Consider the following 22,071-nt stretch of genomic DNA (forward strand, 5'->3'; position numbering starts at 1 on the left):
GTCCGGCCGACAGCCCGTGCGGTGTTCTGTATGGGAAGAATCAGAGACGAGGAAGAAGAAGGGTTAGGAGACGTAGGATCTTCATCCAACCGCCTGAAATGGTCGAGAGACAGCTGGGAGTTGCATTCTTAATGCGCTCTGGTTCATCATGTGTGGGCACTGCGCAACCAACATTTTATTATCCAAAATCTGCTTGCTCTTCTTTACCATGTTCCTCTTCCGTTCTTCTTTAATATGTACTCTCTCCGTTCCTAAATACAAGTCTTTGTATAGATTCCACCATGGACTACATATGGAGCAAAATGAGTGAATCTACACTCTAAAATGTATCTAGATACATTTGTATGTGATCCATAGTGGAAATCTCTACCAAGACTTATATTTTGGAACGGAGGGAGTATGATAGTAGTACAGTATGTTCCTTGTACTGAAGATGAGCAGGGACATTTGCAGTGTAGAGGTCTATACGGTCGGTTGTGATGGACACTTTGAGCCTCTTTGATTCGTAGGATCTTGTAAACATAGGAATAGGATTTGTAGTGGCCTTCCCACTTGAATCCTATAAGAATAGCAAGGAAATGCGGGGAGCTGTGTCGCCTTTGAGAGTTACACTGATATTAACAGTACCGCACCTTCACTTGAAGAGAGCTGGTATCCGAAGCCTTTCTAGCCGTACCGGCAATACTAGCACATATATTCCAGCAAGTTCCACTTTGCTGATTTTACTCTGATGCTTGAGGTTTTCCCGTTATATCTACACTATGATCTGTGTAGCTGCTTTGTGTCACACTAGCAGCAGTCCACTCTTGAAGCTAAACACTGCAATGACTTAGAAAATTGGCACCAAGGCATTGAGTGCCATTCTGGATGCAATGAAACTCATACGCTCCCCACCTGTTGATTCTTGTTCAGAATATGATCCTAATGACTATTCTAACCTCGAGGAGTCAAAGGCAGATGGTCTGTCCTGTTCACCCATCAAGGTGCATGTTCTAATTTGGCAATGTTTTATTGATTGCGGGTATCTTGCATATGTTGTCTTGTATTTCTTCTACTTTGTTGCACCGCCATCTGCTTAGTTTACTCATCATATATGTCGAGATGCCATGCCCATCCATTATCAATACATATTCCATCTGTCATCATACCATGTTTTTCCACTCAAATGTTGTTCTTGTGCATCAGACATCAAAAAGGAAGAGGGTGATTGCCGAACCTAAAGGAGCACCAGCAAAGTCCTTGAAAAACATGGTGGTGCCGGAGAAATCAGACAGCACCCCACTTATATTGGCTGTACAACCAGTGACACAAAACGTAGGATCGACTCCAGCAGACTGTACCCATACTTCACTGGCCACACCACTAGCCCCACCACACAGGACCTGCACTCCAGCAAAAGGTATACCGATTTCATTTGCCATAGCACCAGCTGTACCACAGAAAAATCTCACTCCAGCAAAAAGTACAGCAAGTCCACCGGCCGAAGACCTATCCCAATTGCAGAGACGGCCAATTCCTGCAGATTGGAACCCCATTCCATTTATTCCCAGTTTAAAAGACAATGCTTTCAATGTTGTTAGGGACTACGTGCATATATTCCCATCATGGGAAGATTATTGTGAAGACAAACACCATTTTCACATCTTCCTGTCCAACTTACGTGTAAGTGCTATTATTCATGGTTATTATTTTCCTGTTTCTGCTGATTGAACACATCAATGATTTACATTACATTGTTGTAACTAGGCGAGGGTCAATCTGGATAGTCATGACGTGCAAAGCTTGCTTGTGCTTTTCAAGGAAGCATTTGCAGCAGTATCGGTGTTACCTGAGGAAATCACACCTTGTTATGCACTGGTCTCGTTCCCAGGATGAGGCACTGTCTATAAAATCACATGACAATTTGAACTTCTACTTTTCCGCATGTGCCTTACGGATCTTTTTTGCAGGAAATCTGCTCGAAGAAGAATTCCGGTTTGACAAGAACGACAGGATATCACAAATATGCTGCCCGCTGCTTTGCTCTTGTTAGTACCTGTTGTCCTGTATCACTATACTTGCATACATACCTGGTTCATTATGTGACAGCAGTATGCATGATAGCTTGCTTATCAATTGTTCGCTCCAAATTATCTGATCTGTATGAATGGTTACATTAGTGTAGAATATATCCAATGCCAATGTTTTTTTAGCTCTGCATTGTTCTTGTAAGTACATGCTGTCCTTTATCAGTGTACTTATAATGACAGGTAGTTGTTCATGTAACATCACTCTGCAGCTTATTTTCCTTTGCCCTCCATTTTCTACACATCAGATCTATATTTACTCTTACCATAAGGTTGGTACTAAAGAAGTTTAGCTGTGCATTGCTCTTGGCTGTACCTTTTGCCTGTATCGCTGCACTTACATTTATAGCTACTTGGTTATGTAGCATCACTCTTCATCTTATCTTAAATATTCTCCATTTTTCGTATATTATCACATCTATATTTACTCTTAACAAAATGTAGAATAAAGGCAATGCTTTTGAAGAAGATTCTGTGGTAAACTTCTTGAATTGCCCCCCCCCCCATCAGCATGGACAAGGCCTTTATAGAGCCTGTCTTCACCAATAATGTAAGTTTGTCCATCTCAAGCCTTCAAAGTTTGTTGTATATATTTGGTTAGGCATGACTGCAATAGCTGTTTATTTTTGGTGTTTGCATCAAATTGCTTGTTTAAAGTTTATTATGTAGTTCATAAACAAAAGTTTGTCCTTTCTCAATTTAAGTTTTCAGTTGTACAACCAAGTTCCTTCTTCATACCATGTAAATTAAACTATACAGAGCAAGTGATCTTCTTTTGCACTGCATGTATGCTTCTGTTCTTCATCCGTAATCCAGTGGTGTGGTGAACCTACCCACTACAGCACAATGTCATATTCTGCAATGTCTTAACTATGAACAATGTCATATCATTCTACTATTATTTAAACCGTCTCTTTATTTGCCAATCTGAAATGGTATAAATTGACAGCACACTAACCATTGATACTTATGAGTTCTTGATCTATAATCCAGTGGTGTCGTGAAGCTGCCAACTCCTTCACAATGTCATTTCTTGCCATGTCTTGACCTGAACAATACCATATTGTGTTAATGCAATTTTAAACTGTGTCACTTTATTCGTCAGTAAGAAATGTGATGAATTGTCAGCACTGATACTTTTATGTGCAAAACCTGTCATCTGTCTGCTTGTTTATCTTTCAGAGTGAGGAAGATATAAGTGTTGAACAAGCGCAGTCTCATCATCTTGCTCAGCTGCTTGCGCTGCAGCTCCCCAGCAGGGCTAACCTTTCTTGAACTCTATTGAAGTGCTGTCGGTTTTGTATATTATTTTGTCGGCGTGTTTATTTGCACTAGTGGCGATCTTCGATGCCCAGTGTATGTAATCTGCTGTCTGCTTGTGCTTTATTATCATAGTGGCGAACTTTGATGCCCAGTGGATGTAATATGCCATAATTTCTTTATTGTATAGTCTAGGTTTTTCTTATTCACGATGCTGCAGTTATTTACTGTATATATATCCTGTCTTCGCAGTAAACCGGCCAAACCGTAAAATTACGGTACATAATCGGGCCGCCATGCAATCACGATGTAGGTTGGACCTAAAACGTGCCGAACAGCTCACGGGCCAGCAGCAGCCCGAAATGAACCCCGGCCCATGATTGTGCGAATCAAATCACGGGCTTTTAACAGGCCAAAATTGTCTCGGTCCTTGTTTGGCCCAATCAGATATCGGCTGCGAGCAGGCCGGATGCAAACCGGGCCGTAGTTAGGCCCAACTATATGACGGGCTTTTAACAGGCCGAAATTAATATAGGGCCGAAATGTTAAACGGGCCCTTAACAGGCCAAAACTAATATCAGGCCGAATTACTAAGTGGGCCTTTAGCAAGTGGGCCCAAAAGCATAGTGTCCAGTTGACGGGCCGAATCTGATATGGGCCATAATTGAGCCCAAAGCCTCTTAAAGGGCCGGACCTGATTTGGGCCGTAATTTGGCCCAGAACGTGGTAGGCTTTTAACGGGCCGGATCTCATATGGGCCACTATTAGGCCCGGAACATGGCAGGCCATTAATGGACCGGATCAAATATGGGCCGGCATTTGGCCCAAAACATGGCAGCCAGTTAATGGGCCGGCCTACTAGGGTCCTCAAAATCTTGTGGGCCTACAACTGGGCCGACCCATTAATGTCGGCGAAATCTCACGGGCCTTTAGCTGGGCCGGCCCATTATGATCCGCAAGAATCTTGTGGGCCTTTACCTGGGCCGGCCCATTATGGCACACAAAAATCTTGTGGGCCTTTACCTGGGCCGGCCCTTTATGGCCCGCAAAATCTTATGGGCCTTTAGCTGGGCCAGCCCATTATGGTCCGCAAAATCTCATGGGCCTTTAGCTGGGCCGGCCCATTATGGTCCGCAAAATCTTGTGGGCCTTCAGTTGGGCCGGCCCATTTAAACTTGATGGGCCGGTCCACGTGTCAACATATCATAGGCGCATCTCGCCCATTGGATGAGTGACACCTGTGCCAACGCGGACCTGACACGTGTCTCCTCCAGCCAATGATGATTTTACACGTGGAAAATCCTCATTGGTCGGGGCTGTTAATGGGTTATCGGATCCAAAACCCGACCCGATAGCTTAACGGCGTTCCGTTACGGTGGATGCCACGTGTCTGTCACCCTTGACGAAAGCACTTCTGTGACGCGCGATTTATCATCATGGAAGTGGACACTTCCGTGATGATAATTTTGGTAATGTCATGGAACACTTCTACGACAACACAGGTATGACTATCTTGATTCTATCATAAATTTGTCATGGATGTACATGCATGACAAAAAACGCAACCTACTGTGACAAACACGTATCATCACGGAAGTGTATTTTTTTGGTAGTGCATAGCCTCTCCGATGATGTGTGAGTAGTTTACCTCAGACCTTCGGGTCAATAGTTATTAGCTAGATGGCTTTTTCTCTCTCTTTGGATCTCAATACAATGTTCTCCTCGATCTTCTTGGAGATCTATTCAATGTAATCTTCTTTTGCGGTGTGTTTGTCGAGATCCGATGAATTGTGGGTTTATGATCAAGATTATCTATGAACAATATTTGAATCTCCTCTGAATTCTTTTATGTATGATTGGTTATCTTTGCAAGTCTCTTCGAATTATCAGTTTGGTTTGGCCTACTAGATTGATCTTTCTTGCAATGGGAGAAGTGCTTAGCTTTGGGTTCAATCTTGCGGTGTCCTTTCCCAGTGATAGCAGGGGCAGCAAGGCACGTATTTTATTGTTGCCATCGAGGATAAAAAGATGGGGTTTATATCATATTGCATGAGTTTATCCCTCTACATCATGTCATCTTACTTAAAGCATTACTGTCGTGGAATTGTCACAGCAGATGTCCTAGGGTGAGGACTTAGTCGTGAGGCCAGCGCATCTATGTAGTAGCTTGAGAGGGGTTGAGTGGAATCGAGAGACGCAACACAAGACGAGGATTTAGACACCTTCGGGCCCTGGGAAACATCATCCGGTAATAACCCTATATGCTATTTGAGGCTAGATCTCATTACGCTCATGAGTGAGTCGTTGTAAACCGGCTCTCCTCTAATTGTGTCTAGCCCTAGAGATTATTGATTGTTGCCTGTCCCTCTTCGGGGAGCCCTGCCCCTCCTTATATATGTTGAAGGGGCGGGTTACATGTGGAGTCCTATTAGGATTAGGACTAGTCTATCTCTAATACAAACCGGATACAAGTCCAGGTCTTAACTCCTTGTAAGACAAATATTCCTCACGCCTTTCCTTGTAAACCGGCCCACCATGAGCCGGCCTTCTGGGCCTTGGGCCTTGTCACCATCTGTCCCGCCCGCCAGGTTACCAGTGAATCATAATGTTCAGTCAGGTTGCTTGTAAACCGTCTGGTCTGTGCGGGTCGCCGGTGAATCGCCGAGTGTCAGTGGGGTCTCAAATAAACCGCCAAGTCCGGCCGGATTATACTTCCGGCCGGTTTACGCCGCAGGGTATATCCCCGACAATTACTCTGTTCTTATGAACTTAATACTCTAGATGCATGCTGGATAGCGGTCGATGTGTGGAGTAATAGTAGTAGATGCAGAATCGTTTCGGTCTACTTGTCACGGACGTGGTGCCTATATACATGATTATACCTAGATATTCTCATAACTATGCTCAATTCTATCAATTGCTCGACAGTAATTCGTTTACCCACCGTAATACTTATGCCATCTTGAGAGAAGCCACTAGTGAAACCTATGGCCCCCGGGTCTATTTTCCATCATATTAATCTTCCAACACTTAGCTATTTTTATTGCCGTTTATTTTACTGTGCATCTTTATCATAAAAATACCAAAAATATTATCTTATCATATCTATCAGATCTCACTCTCGTACGTGACCGTGAAGGGATTGACAACCCCTTTTATCGCGTTCGTTGCGAGGTTCTTATTTGTTTGTGTAGGTGCGTGGGAATTGTGTGTGATATCCTACTGGATTGATACCTTGGTTCTCAAAAACTAAGGGAAATACTTACGCTACTTTACTGCATCACCCTTTCCTCTTCAAGGGAAAACCAACGCAGTGCTCAAGAGATAGCACGAAGGATTTCTGGCGCCGTTGCCGGGGATATTCAAGTCAAGTCAAGAAATACCAAGTACCCATCACAAACTCTTATCCCTTGCATTACATTATTTGCCATTTGCCTCTCGTTTTCCTCTCCCCACTTCACCCTTGTCGTTTTATTCGCCCTCTCTTTTTCGTTCGCCTCTTTTTTGCTTGCTTCTTGTTTGCTCGCGTGTTGGATTGCTTGCTTGTCACGATGGCTCAAGATAATACTAAACTGTGTGACTTTACCAATACCAACAACAATGATTTTCTTAGCACTCCGATTGCTCCTTTTACCGATGCTGAATCTTGTGAAATTAATGCTGCTTTGTTGAATCTTGTCATGAAAGATCAATTCGCTGGCCTTCCTAGTGAAGATGTCGCTACCCATCTGAATAGCTTCGTCGATTTTTGTGATATGCAAAAGAAGAAAGATGTGGACAATGATATTGTTAAATTGAAGCTATTTCCTTTTTCGCTTAGAGATCGTGCTAGAGTTTGGTTTTCGTCTTTCCCTAAAAATAGTATTGATTCATGGAATAAGTGCAAAGATGTTTTTATCTCTAAGTATTTTCCTCCCGCTAAGATCATCTCTCTTAGAAACGATGTCATGAATTTTAAACAACTTGATCATGAACATGTTGCACAAGCTTGGGAGAGGATGAAATTAATGATACGTAATTGCCCTACACATGGTTTGAATCTTTGGATGATTATACAATTTTTTTATGCCGGATTGAATTTTGCTTCTAGAAATCTTTTATATTTGGCCGCGGGAGAAGCTACTAAACTCCTAGATAATATTATGGTTAATTATTCTCAATGGCACACCGAAAGATCTACTAATAAAAAAGTGCATGCAATAGAAGAAATTAATGTTTTGAGTGGAAAGATGAATGAACTTATGAAATTATTTGCTACTAAAAGTGTTTCTTCTGATCCTAATGATATGCCTTTGTCTACTTTGATTGAGAATAATAATGAATCTATGGATGTGAATTTTGTTGGTAGGAATAATTTTGGTAACAACGCGTATAGAGGAAACTTTAATCCTAGGTCGTTCCCTAGTAATTCCTCTAATAATTATGGTAATTCCTACAACAATTCTTATGGAAATTTTAATAAGATGCCCTCTGAATTTGAGACTAGTGTTAAGGAGTTTATGAATTCAAAAAAGAATTTCAATGCTTTGCTTGAAGAAAAATTGCTTAAGGTTGATGAATTGGCTAGGAATGTTGATAGAATTTCTCTTGATGTTGATTCTTTGAAACTTCGATCTAGTCCACCTAAGCATGATATCAATGAGTCTCTCAAAGCCATGAGAATTTCCATTGATGAGTGCAAACAAAGAACCGCTAGGATGCGTGCTAATTAAGATTGCTTTGTGAAAGCGTGTTCTTCCAGTTTCTATGAAAATCAAGATGAAGATCTAAAAGTTATTGATGTGTCTCCTATTAAATCTTTGTTTTGCAATACGAATGTTGATAATGATCGGACTGGAGATGAGTCACCTTTACCTAGGAGGCGTCCCAAAAATTCGGAGTTTTTAGATCTTGATGCAAAAATTGGTAAAAGTGGGATTGAAGAGATTAAACTTTCGATATTAATGAACCCACTATTTTGGATTTCAAGGAATTTAATTATGATAATTGCTCTTTGATAGATTATATTTCCTTGTTGCAATCCGTGCTAAATGCTCCTCATGCTTATAGCCAAAATAAAGCTTTTACCAAACATATCGTTGATGCTTTAATGCAATCTTATGAAGAAAAACTTGAGTTGGAAGTTTCTATCCCTAGAAAACTTTATGATGAGTGGGAACCTACTATTAAAATTAAAATTAAAGATCATGAATGCTATGCTTTGTGTGATTTGGGTGCTAGTGTTTCCACGATTCCAAAAACTTTGTGTGATTTGTTAGGTTTTCGTGAATTTGATGATTGCTCTTTAAACGTGCACCTTGCGGATTCCACTATTAAGAAACCTATGGGAAGAATTAATGATGTTCTTATTGTTGCAAATAGGAACTATGTGCCCATAGATTTTATTGTTCTTGATATAGATTGCAATCCTTCATGTCCTATTATTCTTGGTAGACCTTTCCTTAGAACGATTGGTGCAATTATCGATATGAAGGAAGGGAATATTAGATTCCAATTTCCGTTAAGGAAAGGCATGGAACACTTCCCTAGAAAGAAAATAAAATTACCTTATGAATCTATTATGAGAGCTACTTATGGATTGCCCACCAAAGATGGCAATACCTAGATCTATCCTTGCTTCTATGCCTAGCTAGGGGCGTTAAACGATAGCGCTTGTTGGGAGGCAACCCAATTTTTATTTAGTTTTTTGCTTTTTGCTTCTATTTAGGAATAAATATTTGATCTAGCCTCTGGTTAGATTTTTTTATGTTTTAATTAGTGTTTGTGCCAAGTTAAACCTATATGATCTTCTTGCATGATAGTTATTTGATCTTGCTGAAAATTCCAGAAACTTTCTGTTCACGAAAACAATTGTTTAAAATCACCAGAACGTGATAAAATACTGATTCCAATTGCAGTAGATCAATAAACAAATTTTCTAGGTCTTCCTATTTTGGTAGATTTTTCTGAGTTCGAGAAGTTTGCGTTAGTTACAGATTACTACAGACTGTTCTGTTTTTGACAGATTCTGTTTTTCGTGTGTTGTTTGCTTATTTTGATGAATCTATGGCTAGTAAAAGAGTTTATAAACCATAGAAAAGTTGGAATACAGTAGGTTTAACACCAATATAAATAAATAATTAGTTCAATACAGTACCTTGAAGTGCTGTTTTGTTTTCTTTCGCTAACGGAGCTCACGAGATTTTCTGTTGAGTTTTGTGTTGTGAAGTTTTCAAGTTTTGGGTAAAAGATTTGATGGATTATGGAACAAGGAGTGGCAAGAGCCTAAGCTTGGGGATGCCCATGGCACCCCAATATAATCTAAGGACACCAAAAAGCCAAGCTTGGGGATGCCCCGGAAGGCATCCCCTCTTTCGTCTTCGTCCATCGGTAACTTTACTTGGAGCTATATTTTTATTCACCACATGATATGTGTTTTGCTTGGAGCGTCCTGTATGATTTGAGTCTTTGATTTTTAGTTTACCACAATCATCCTTGCTGTACACACCTTTTAAGAGAGACATACATGATTCGGAATTTATTAGAATACTCTATGTGCTTCACTTATATCTTTTGAGCTATATAGTTTTTGCTCTAGTGCTTCACTTATATCTTTTAGAGCACGGTGGTGGATTTGTTTTATAGAAACTATTGTTCTCTCATGCTTCAATTATATTATTTTGATAGTCCTACAAAACAGCATGGTAATTTGCTTTAATTATGATAGGCATCCGAGATTAGTAAAAAAATTCTTATGAGTGTGTTGAATACTATGAGAAGTTTGATGTTTGATAATTGTTTTGAGATATCAAGATGGTGATATTAGAGTCATGCTAGTTGAGTAGTTGTGAATTTGAGAAATACTTGTGTTAAAGTTTGTGATTCCCGTAGCATGCACGTATGGTGAACCGTTATGTGATGAAGTCGGAGCATGATTTATTTATTGATTGTCTTCCTTATGAGTGGCAGTCGGGGACGAGCGATGGTCTTTTACTACCAATCTATCCCCCTAGGAGCATGCGCGTAATACTTTGCTTTGATAACTTGTAGATTTTTGCAACAAGTATATGAGTTCTTTATGACTAATGTTGAGTCCATGGATTATACGCACTTTCTTCCTTCCACCATTGCTAGCCTCTCTAACATCGCGCACTTTTCGCCGGTATCATACACCCACCATATACCTTCCTCAAAACAGCCACCATACCTACCTATTATGAGATTTCCATAGCCATTCCGAGATATATTGCCATGCAACTTACCACCGTTCCGTTTACTATGACACGCTCCCTCATTGTCATATTGCTTTGCATGATCATGTAGTTGACATCGTATTTGTGGCAAAGCCACCGTTCATAATTCTTTCATACATGTCACTCTTGATTCATTGCATATCCCGGTACACCGCCGGAGGCATTCACATAGAGTCATATTTTGTTCTAAGTTTTGAGTTGTAATTCATGAGTTGTAAGTAAATAAAAGTGTGATGATCATCATTATTAGAGCATTGTCCCAGTGAGGAAAGGATGATGGAGACTATGATTCCCCCACAAGTCGGGATGAGACTCCGGACGAAAAAAGAGGCCAAAAAAAGAGAGAAAAGGCCCAAAGAAGAAAATGAAAAAAATGAGAGAAAAGAGAGAAGGGACAATGCTACTATCCTTTTACCACACTTGTGCTTCAAAGTAGCACCATGATCTTCATGATAGAGAGTCTCCTATGATATCACTTTCATATACTAGTGGGAATTTTTCATTATAGAACTTGGCTTGTATATTCCAATGATGGGCTTCCTCAAAATGCCCTAGGTCTTCGTGAGCAAGCGAGTTGGATGCACACCCACTTAGTTTCGTTTGTTGAGCTTTCATATACTTATAGCTCTAGTGCATCCGTTGCATGGCAATCCCTACTCACTCACATTGATATCTATTAATGGGCATCTCCACAGCCCGTTGATACGCCTAGTTGATGTGAGACTATCTTCTCCTTTTTGTCTTCTCCACAACAACCCTTCTATTCCACATATAGTGTTATGTCCATGGCTCACGCTCATGTATTGCGTGAAGATTGAAAAAGTTTGAGAATACCAAAAGTATGAAACAATTGCTTGGCTTGTCATCGTGGTTGTGCATGATTTAAATATTTTGTGTGGTGAAGATCGAGCATAGCCAGACTATATGATTTTGTAGGGATAACGTTCTTTGGCCATGTTATTTTGAGAAGACATAATTGCTTAGTTAGTATGCTTGAAGTATTATTATTTTTATGTCAATATTAAACTTTTGTCTTGAATCTTCCGGATCTGAATTCATACCACAAATAAGAGAATTACATTGAAAATTATGCTAAGTAGCATTCCACATAAAAAATTCTGTTTTTATCATTTACCTACTCGAGGACGAGCAGGAATTAAGCTTGGGGATGCTTGATACGTCTCCAACGTATCTATAATTTTTTATTGTTCCATGCTATATTATATTCTGTTTTGGATGTTTAATGGGCTTTACTATACACTTTTATATTATTTTTGGGACTAACCTATTAACCGGAGGCCCAACCCAAATTGCTGTTTTTTTGCCTATTTCAGTGTTTCGAAGGAAAAGGATATCAAATGGAGTCCAAACGGAATGAAACCTTCGGAAACGTGATTTTTGGAACAAACGTGATCCAGAGGACTTGGAGTCTACGTAAAGCAATCAACGAGGAGAGCACAAGGCATGGGGCGCGCCTACCCCCCCCCCCCCCAGGCACGCCCTCCACCCTCGTGGGGCCCACGTTGCTCCACCGGCGTACTTCTTCCTCCTATATATACCTACGTACCCCCAAACCATCAGATACGGAGCAAAAACCCTATTTCCACCGTCGCAACCTTCTGTACCCGTGAGATCCCATCTTGGGGCCTTTTCTGGTGCTCCGCCGGAGGGGGCATAGATCATGGAGGGCTTCTACATCAACACCATAGCCTCTTCGATGATGTGTGAGTAGTTTACCTCAGACATTCGGGTCCATAGTTATTAGCTAGATGGCTTTTTCTCTCTCTTTGGATCTCAATACAATGTTCTCCTCGATCTTCTTGGAGATCTATTCGATGTAATCTTCTTTTGCAGTGTGTTTGTCGAGATCCGATGAATTGTGGGTTTATGATCAAGATTATCTATGAACAATATTTGAATCTCCTCTGAATTCTTTTATGTATGATTGGTTATCTTTGCAAGTCTCTTTGAATTATCGGTTTGGTTTGGCCTACTAGATTGATCTTTCTTGCAATGGGAGAAGTGCTTAGCTTTGGGTTCAATCTTGCGGTGTCCTTTCCCAGTGACAGCAGGGGCAGCAAGGCACGTAGTGTATTGTTGCCATCGAGGATAAAAAGATGGGGTTTATATCATATTGCATGAGTTTATCCCTCTACATCATGTCATCGTACTTAAAGCATTACTCTGTTCTTATGAACTTAATACTCTAGATGCATGCTGGATAGCGGTCGATGTGTGGAGTAACAGTAGTAGATGCAGAATCGTTTCGGTCTACTTGTCACGGACGTGATGCCTATATACATGATCATACCTAGATATTCTCATAACTATGCTCAATTCTATCAATTGCTCGACAGTAATTCGTTTACCCACCGTAATACTTATGCTATCTTGGGAGAAGCCACTAGGGAAACCTATGGCCCCCGGGTCTATTTTCCATCATATTAATCTTCCAACACTTAGCTATTTTTATTGCCATTTATTTTACTTTGCATCTTTATCATAAAAATACCAAAAATATTATCTTATCATATCTATCAGATCTCACTCTCGTAAGTGACCATGAACGGATTGACAACCCCTTTTATCGCGTTGGTTGCGAGGTTCTTATTTGTTTGTGTAGGTGCGTGGGACTTGTGCGTGATCTCCTACTGGATTGATACCTTGGTTCTCAAAAACTGAGGGAAATACTTACGCTACTTTACCTCTTCAAGGGAAAACCAACGCAGTGCTCAAGAGGTAGCACCGCCAGCGCCTTCTCCGTGTCCGACTTCGTGTTGCAGTTGGCACGAGTACTATGCTCGACCTCGTAGACGAAGTTTGGGTCCTCCTCGCTCGCGAACTCCCGTAGTTTGGCTATGCACTAGTCGCTCATATGCGAGTAGGGAAAAGTTGTAGAGATGCTCCTTCTACGCCAACTGGAACAACGACACCGGCGACGCCGGCTCCTCCTCCACCGTGACGGTGTTGAAGTGTGCCTACTCCTACTCCATGGTGAAGCTGGTACGGACCGCCGCGGGCAGTGGCCCCAGCTCGTTGCCGGGCGCCTCCTCCATCGTCGGGTCGTCGTCGCTCACCTTCGATGAGCTCATCAACAAGTCGGCCTCTATCGGCTGCACACGATGGGCCTGCCAACCGGCCGCAAGACCAGCCTACTCATGCGTCTGCTCCGTAAGATGCTCTCCCACGCCGCCCTAGAGCTCATAGCCATAGGGGAGGTGGTGCACGAAGGAGGAACATAAGCAGACGTGATGTGTTGCGGATCGTGCCATGGATGACCATGTATAAAAAGCGGGCACCAACCTGGCCAAGCGGCGGGTTGTTTTAATAAGGGCGTCGGAGTGGGTTTCTCGACTGCCACACCTGTTTAATGTCTGCAGGCGAACATATGGGCACTAGTTTTAATGCAATAGATAGTCAACATGTTCCATTCAGTCACGTATCTTTGATAATAAACATGCACGGAGTCCAAGATGCCGCGCGGGTAGCACCCTAGGCCGACGCGCAGCTCCAATGCTGGCTCCAGTGACCGGTCTGGTTTTCCTTGGGCCAACATGAATGTGGCGCGGGAGGTGCCATCACGCAGGACAGGGTGTGGACTTGATACATGTTTTTGGGTCGGACTAGGGTGTTGGAAACGTACGTGACGGCTGTCCGGACGCCCGCAAACCTCCTCATAATTTACGTCCGGTTTGCAGGATTTCAGACAAGCGGACGCGGTCCGCCGCTGTGACACCCCAAAAATTTTATTTGGTTTTATTAATTTCCTTTTTCATGGGAAGGAGGTTATTTAAATTTTTGGGTTTATTCTTCCCCTTTCAAAAATTTTCTCTTGCCATGACCTAAGTTGAAATCTCCCTCCCAGAAGCCATCTTTCCACTTTGTGTCAAGTCAAGCTTCAAATCCAGCAAGTTTAACTCCCCCTTGAATTTATTTCCATTTAAATTAAATCAAAAATCTTTTCTTTCTTCTATTTTGGCCCTTAGTGATTTACAAAGGAACCACTAGAATTCCTTTGAGTTTTGATTCCAAACAAATTTCCCTGGCTAGTCCTTAGAACCCTCAACCAAGATCCATGAAGATCCACTGGTCCACAGTTCAAAATTTTCAAAATTTGCTTGCTGCAAGTTTGGACCAGATTTGTCATTTTTGGTGAAATTCATTATTTTCCTTCTCCAAAAATTCTGAGAAAAATCATGAGGCCTCCAGATGCATCAAGAGACCTTTCCACCAAAGATCAGCTCCAGAAACATTTTCCACATGCCAGAAACATTTCGTCGAACAGCTGGCGTGCACTGCTCCTGTCAAGTTCAGAGTTTCAGTGATCAGTTTCAGTCGTCAGTGTCGTTTTCTTCAGAGCCTCACGTCGATCTCGCCAGTAGCTGCAGTGGCGCCTTGCATCCTGTTCCCCCTTCTTATCCACCGCGTCGCACGGTCGCCTGGACAGTTGCGGGCGTCGGCGGTGAGCTGGCAGAGGAGCATCACCCCCGTGAGCGGCGGCGGCAGCACTTGCTGCGGCTGCCAGAGAGGCGCAGCGAGGGACGGCGCCGTCCAGCACCGCCCACACCACCAGAAGCCTACGCGTGGCTGTCTTCTTCCCCGTGCGTGCTGCAGCACAGTCGCCGTGGCCTGAGAGGCGCAGAGCGCGCTCTCTGCCGACGTGCCCGTGAGGCCGTTCCGTCGAGAGCTTGGAGTATCACCCAAGCCATACCAAATTTAGCCCTTGAATGGAACCAGTGGACCATCACGATGATGCCCAATCACCTAAACCTCTGGCCCGACCACTGCCTCGCCGTAATTGCCTGCCGGAGTTATCCCGTTCTCGGCAACCGCCTCGGGCCGGCTATAAATAGCGACCCCGAGCTCACCTTCGATCCAGCACCACCCCTACACCTCACCAGAGCCGCGCCCAGCCACTAGGAGGACCTCGAGGAGGCCTTCTTCCCCGACTCCGGCCGCCCCGATCTGCTTCGGGATCCGGCAAGATTTGCTCAAGTGCGTGCACCCCCGCCTCTCAACCCATGCCAGTAGCCTTCTAGTGCATCCACTTCTCTAACCCGCGCCCTAATTTGAAGGTTGCAGCTCCCGTCGGAGAGTATCATCCTCGCCCGAACCACCGTCCGCCGGAGTTAAGGCCGCCGTCGACGTGGTGCTCGCCGACGACCAAGACCACCACCCACCGACGCGGAAAGACACCGTGAACCCATAGGTACCCTCCGATCCCCCTACCTCGCCGTGGATCAACGCCGGCGACCACCGCAAGCCTCGGCGCCGGCGAGCTCTGTTTCAAAGTTTGAACCTGACGGGTGGGACCCCCTCGTCAGCCTCTCCTCTTCTTATTCGAACCGTTTTCTGAAAGCGCCTTCGGGCAAAGTACGTTTTCCTTCTGGGCTGGCGTATTTCCAACCGAAACGTTTCCTGTTTTTATAAACTAACCCCTGGAGACTTTCTGTTTCATCACAGATTAGTCCTTGGACTAAAACCTTTATATCTTTTAAACAAAAGATGCTTTTTTGTTGATTCTTTTTCTGTCAGTTTTATTTTTTGTCTAGTTTTTTATGGTATTTATTTGAAAAATATTTGGAACAAGTTTTATGCACACTTGGTATTTACGTTAGTACGCGTTCTCTCTATACCGTAGATACCGGAGGAGGTGACGGAGCCGCGAACTTCGCCGAGCTAGACTCCGACTACTCCGAACCAGGCAAGCATGTTTGAACCTTTGATATGATGAGTGTTTTGCATGTTTGCTTGAATAGTTAGTGCATGGCATGTTTATATGGGCATCAGTGAGTGTTATATTGCATGCAAGGCAACTACCAGTGTTCTTCGAAACTTGATGTGATCTTTTGATGGGAGATAACCTGATCATGTGGTGACATGAAAGGTGGTAAGATGGTATTGTTGAAGCATGCCAGTCTTATGTCAACCGTTAAACTCTGGCGTCAACGTGGACCGAGCCACGTTACCGTCCGTCCCCTTTTCGTGCTGCCACATGTTTTTCTGCAAAGAATACGGTTTAGTAAGTTGCAAACCTCTTTCCTTGTACACACCAAATAGAGGGGCCGTGATGAGGGTTCCATGGCCCTGGATTAAAGCCAGTCATCCGGTCAGGGGGCATGGGTGTTTCCGGTTGGGACCGAGAGGGGGGCACCCCTTAGAGCGCGCGATATAAATTTGATCCCATGCTACGCGAGGTTGTAGCCTCCCTGTCTTAAAGTTTTTCTTGAACGTTGCCTAGGGTGATTCGTGGCAGCGGAATGTGGAATGGGTGTGTACTGGTTAGATGTGTTTCTCCTAAAATATCGTAAACGGAACTAGTCCTTTGTGACTACTGAAATCCGTTGGCTGTGGTTAAAAAGTACAAGCTCTGCAGAGTCAAAACCCATCCGAGTAACCGTGTCGGTGGTCAAGGATCTTGGTCAACATATCCATATCAGTATCAATATCAGTCTCAACGTCCATCTCAGCGTCAGTCTCTGTGTCAGTCTCAGTGAAAATCCCCGGTGAACAAACATGAGTGGTAAACCAGGTTGAATGTTATTCCTGTGGATGGACTAACCATTTTATTATTACGTACCTGAGTATTTCCTTGAGATGACTTAAATTCATGAACTACTTGAATTTTGAATAATGAAATATAAGCCCTTTATGTGATGTCGCTCAGACGTCCGACTGTGGCACTCTTGTTATTTACTTTCGATATAAGCCCTTTACGTGATGTCGCTCAGACGTCCGACTGTAGCACTCTTGTCATATACTTTTGATATAAGCCCTTTATGTGATGTCGCTCAGACGTCCGACTGTGGCACTCTTGTTATTTACTTTTGATATAAGCCCTTTATGTGATGTCGCTCAGACGTCCGACTGTGGCACTCTTGTTATTTACTTTTGATATAAGCCCTTTATGTGATGTCGCTCAGACGTCCGACTGTGGCACTCTTGTTATTTACTTTTGATATAAGCCCTTTATGTGATGTCGCTCAGACGTCCGACTGTGGCACGCACTGTCATTTATATTCCAATATAAGCCCTTTATGTGGTGTCGCCCCGATGCCCGACTGCGGCATTGTTAATTTATTTTTACCTTTCGAGGCGTCGCTTCAGGCACCCGATCGGTCTTCAGTTATTTCATTGGGATTTCGGGAGGACTACCGCCTGACTTCCTTTTTATTTATCATGCAGTGCAATTTTATTATCTGAGTGCGCATTGCTAATATGCTCATGTGCATCATGTTTGCATTTGTTATATCTTATGTCCAAACTATCTTGCGAGTACTTTCATAGTACTCACCTGGCTTGTTGATTTGGCCAGATGTTGACGAAGGCGATCTTATGGATGAAGAGTTCGATAGCGAGTCCAACGCCTAGAGGAGTCCCAGTCAGTCCCGTGCGATCGTGGAATTGGTCACTTGTATTATATACGCTTCCGCTACCCAAAATAAAAGTCATCGAGCCTCACTCCGGCGCTCGATGAGTTGTAAGATTTAGGAGTCATGTCATCCACTTCGCTGTGACATATCCACCACCACTTTTATTACGAGTCAGTAGTTATGCCACCCTACCCCTTGTGTCATATCCGCCTTTATGTATAATATCGGCGTGCTTGTAATAAATTGTCGAGCAGCCTCAGCTCAACCCTGTATAATATTTAGTACTTCTGGATTTCTGTATCAAGGATTTGTCTACGAGTAAGAAGGATTCTTCTATGCTGGTCCGATAAAAGGGACGGTCTCTCAATAAACGTTTTATTGGAAAACCGGTCCTGACGACCTTGGTATCAGAGCCAGGCTGACTGTAGGAAGCCACTAGGTGCGATCGCTAATCGGTTATTAGCATCTTCAGTGCTTTTTCAACATTTTGCAAATGTAGCTATTTTCTGTTGGTCATCATAAATTTATGATTTCACTATTCGGAATTTTTGCCTACTTTTGTAGATGGCTGGCAATGACTGCGAGTCACAGGTGTTTGCCAATGTGCCTGAGGGGTTTATCAAGCTTCTCGTCTCCATCACCAAGCTCACGATCGGGCCATCGACTCGTCCAGAGCTCACACTCTACCAGCACAAGATCAGCGACAACGTGTCTATGCACCAGGCCGTGGTGCAATTCAAGGGAGGACGTTCTGCGTCTCGCCACTTCCGTTTTGTGGGAAGGGCCATGCCTACGGAGAGGCATGCCATGCAGATGGCTGCCCGTGAGGTGATAGCTCGTCTTCGGGATGTTCTTCCTATGATGAAGACTCGTCGCTACCGCTACCTCCCATGCCATGTGCCATATACTTGTCACTATGCGTTCGCTTGCCCTAGGGGAGAGAGAGATGAGGCTCTTGAGATGCTTGTTGAATATCTCAAAGCTCTTGAGGCAGCTTTTGACAACCTCGTGGACGACCTTGTGGCTGCCCGTATGGACTCAGTTCATGGCTGTTCCGCCAACAGGAGGGAGCTTCTCCACATGTCACCGCCGCTGACTTTCGTCTCATCCTCAGCATCCTATGCACCTGCCATTTTAGCCACCGCTCGCCGCCTGCCTACCACTGAGGAGTTTGACCAAGTCATTGCTCCTACTCCAATCAGAGCTCCACCACCGGCCGCACCCGCACCAACTCCTCAACGCAGTACTTCGCGCCTGGAGCCTATTAGTGAGGAGGAGGTTGAGTCTCCTGCACCACTGGGTCTTACCCTCGGCAGGCCGAGGGAAGTTTTCACCATCTCCGACTGAGTGCGCCTAGCAGCCGTGCGATGTGCCAGCTTGTATGATATGTTTATATGTACATAGGTTTGGTGAGAAGTAGTTTGTGTGCGCATCATGTAGGAACTCGGAGAAGTGCACTAGCCTAAATAACATGTCAGGAATGTGTACGCACATCCTGAGTGATGTATTGTATAATTACGACTCGCGTGTAAGATATGTACTAAGCAGTCCTTCTCCATGCGCAATCAAGTATTTTTCTTGAAAAATCTTGGAGTCTTTAAAAATTCCGCCTTTGCAAAATTATTCATTTTTGCCACTCGGTTTTTCTCATGAGTTTTGCAAAAATACCCCAGAGTGGAAAATGCCTCGTCCCTGGACTCGTTCCATGCCAAGCCCGCCGGAAGAAAATTATGGTACCCAGACAGACAACAATTTCACACAGGGGCAGTCAAGTCAGCAAGGCAGTGAAGCAGCATTTTCTCAAGTATGCCGCCTTTATGAGCAGAGCCAGCAGCAGCATCAAGAAATGATGAACCATGTTATCAAAATGGGAAATCACCGTGAACCATACCGACAGCATTCCAAATTGTCTGAACTACAAAAGACACGTCCCCCAACGTTCGCTCACACTGATAGGCCACTTGAGGCCGATGATTGGCTTCGAGACATTGAAAGGAAATTAATTATTGCGCAATGTTCGGACCGTGAGAAGGTACTTTATGCACCTCACTACCTCACTGGAACAGCTGCATCATGGTGGGAAAATTTTCTACACATGCACCCCAATGAAAATAACATCACCTGGGAAGAATTTAAAGAAGGTTTTCGTGGGCGCACATTCCCAGAAGCATTATGAAGATCAAGAAAAGGGAGTTTGATGACCTCAAGCAGAGAAGCATGACAGTAACTGAGTACAATAGTCAGTTTACTCAATTACCTCGTTATGCCAACGAAGAGCATATGACTGAAAATAAAAGGATGGAGAAATTTTTGGACGGTCTGGCGCCAGCACTTAAATGCCAGCTGGTCGTACACACCTTTCCAGATTTCAAAACACTTGTGGACAAGGCAATTACATTGGAAAATGAGCGCCGCAGCTTGGAGGATATTCGCAAGCGCAAAAGGGATAAGACTACTCATGCTCGCAACAACCGGAACAAGACTGATTTTCAGAAAAATGGAGCGAACAAATCCACGACCAATGTTCTAAGCCCAACCAAAAAAATTCATGCAAGGGACAAGGACTTTACGTATCGCCCAGGTGTTACTTGCTATGCTTGTGGAGAGGAAGGACACTATGCCAAACAGTGCCCAAAACCAAGGAACTCGGCCCCCATGCCGAACAATGGTGGAAATAATCCAGCTCCCAAGCGTAACAACTTCAACCCCAATAACAATCACAAGAAGGGTCACCTGAACCATGTGACCAAGGAGGAAGTACAGAATGCCCCAGATATCGTACTCGGTACGTTCCCTGTCAACACAATACCTGCCACGGTTTTGTTTGATTCTGGAGCTTCTCACTCTTTCATTTCAAAGAGTTTCGTTTTGCAACATGATTTTTCGATACTTCCTTTGGAAAACTCCATGATCATCAAGTCCCCCGGAAATAAGCAAATCACTCAGAGTTACTGCCAAGGTGTGATTATTGAGTTTGAAGGACTAAAGTTTCAGGCAAATCTCATCGTGTTGGAAAATAAAGGACTGGATTTTATCCTAGGAATGGACTGGTTAACCACCAACAAATGATTTATCGACTGCTTCAATCGGACTGTAATTCTCACTCATCATCACGGCAAGACAATAAAAGTTGCAGCTCAAGAAAGACCAAGGTCACCGCGACAAAAGTTGAACAAGGTGGACATTTCAGAATTAAGAAAAGTTCCAGTGGTGTGTGAGTTTCCTGACGTATTTCCCGAAGAACTACCAGGCATGCCACCAGACCGGGAAATAGAGTTCAGCATTGAACTAGCACCTGGACCACCCCCATTTACAAGAAACCCTATAAAATGGCCCCCTCCGAGTTGGTAGAATTAAAGAAGCAAATAAAAGAACTACTGGACAAAGGATTTATACGAGCCAGCTCCTCACCTTGGGGTTCACCAGTATTATTTGCCAAGAAAAAGGATGGGACACTGAGATTATGTATAGACTATCAAGCACTCAACATGGTCACCATCAAAAACAAATATCCGATGCCACGGATAAATGATTTATTTGACCAGCTCGCACAAGCCAAGGTTTTCTCGAAAATTGATTTAAGATCGGGGTATCATCAATTAAAGGTACGAACAGAAGATATCCCTAAGACGGCATTTACCTCCAGATATGGATTGTATGAATTTACAGTAATGTCGTTTGGACTGACAAACGCCCCCGCATATTTTGTCCACCTCATGAACAAAGTGTTTATGAAATTTATGGACAAATTTGTTGTGGTGTTCATTGATGATATTCTGGTATACTCCAAAACACCGGAAGAACATGCTGAACATCTCAGAATTGTACTGGGAGAATTAAGGAAACATCAATTATACGCCAAATTCAGCAAATGTGAATTTTGGTTAAGACAGCAGGCCATGTATTGACCCAAGAAGGTGTTGCCGTAGACCCAGAAAAGGACAAGGCCATACTTGGCTGGAAACCACCAGCCAACGTAACAGATGTACGAAGTTTCCTAGGGATGGCTGGATATTACCGAAGGTTTATTGAGGGATTCTCCACCATAGCAAAACCAATGACACAGTTACTCAAGAAGGATAAGAAATTTGCATGGACTGAAGCGTGCGAGGAAAGTTTCCAAGAACTCAAAAGGAAATT

Source organism: Aegilops tauschii, chromosome 2 (assembly GCF_002575655.3).
Source record: "Aegilops tauschii subsp. strangulata cultivar AL8/78 chromosome 2, Aet v6.0, whole genome shotgun sequence".
Classification (NCBI taxonomy): domain Eukaryota; kingdom Viridiplantae; phylum Streptophyta; class Magnoliopsida; order Poales; family Poaceae; genus Aegilops; species Aegilops tauschii.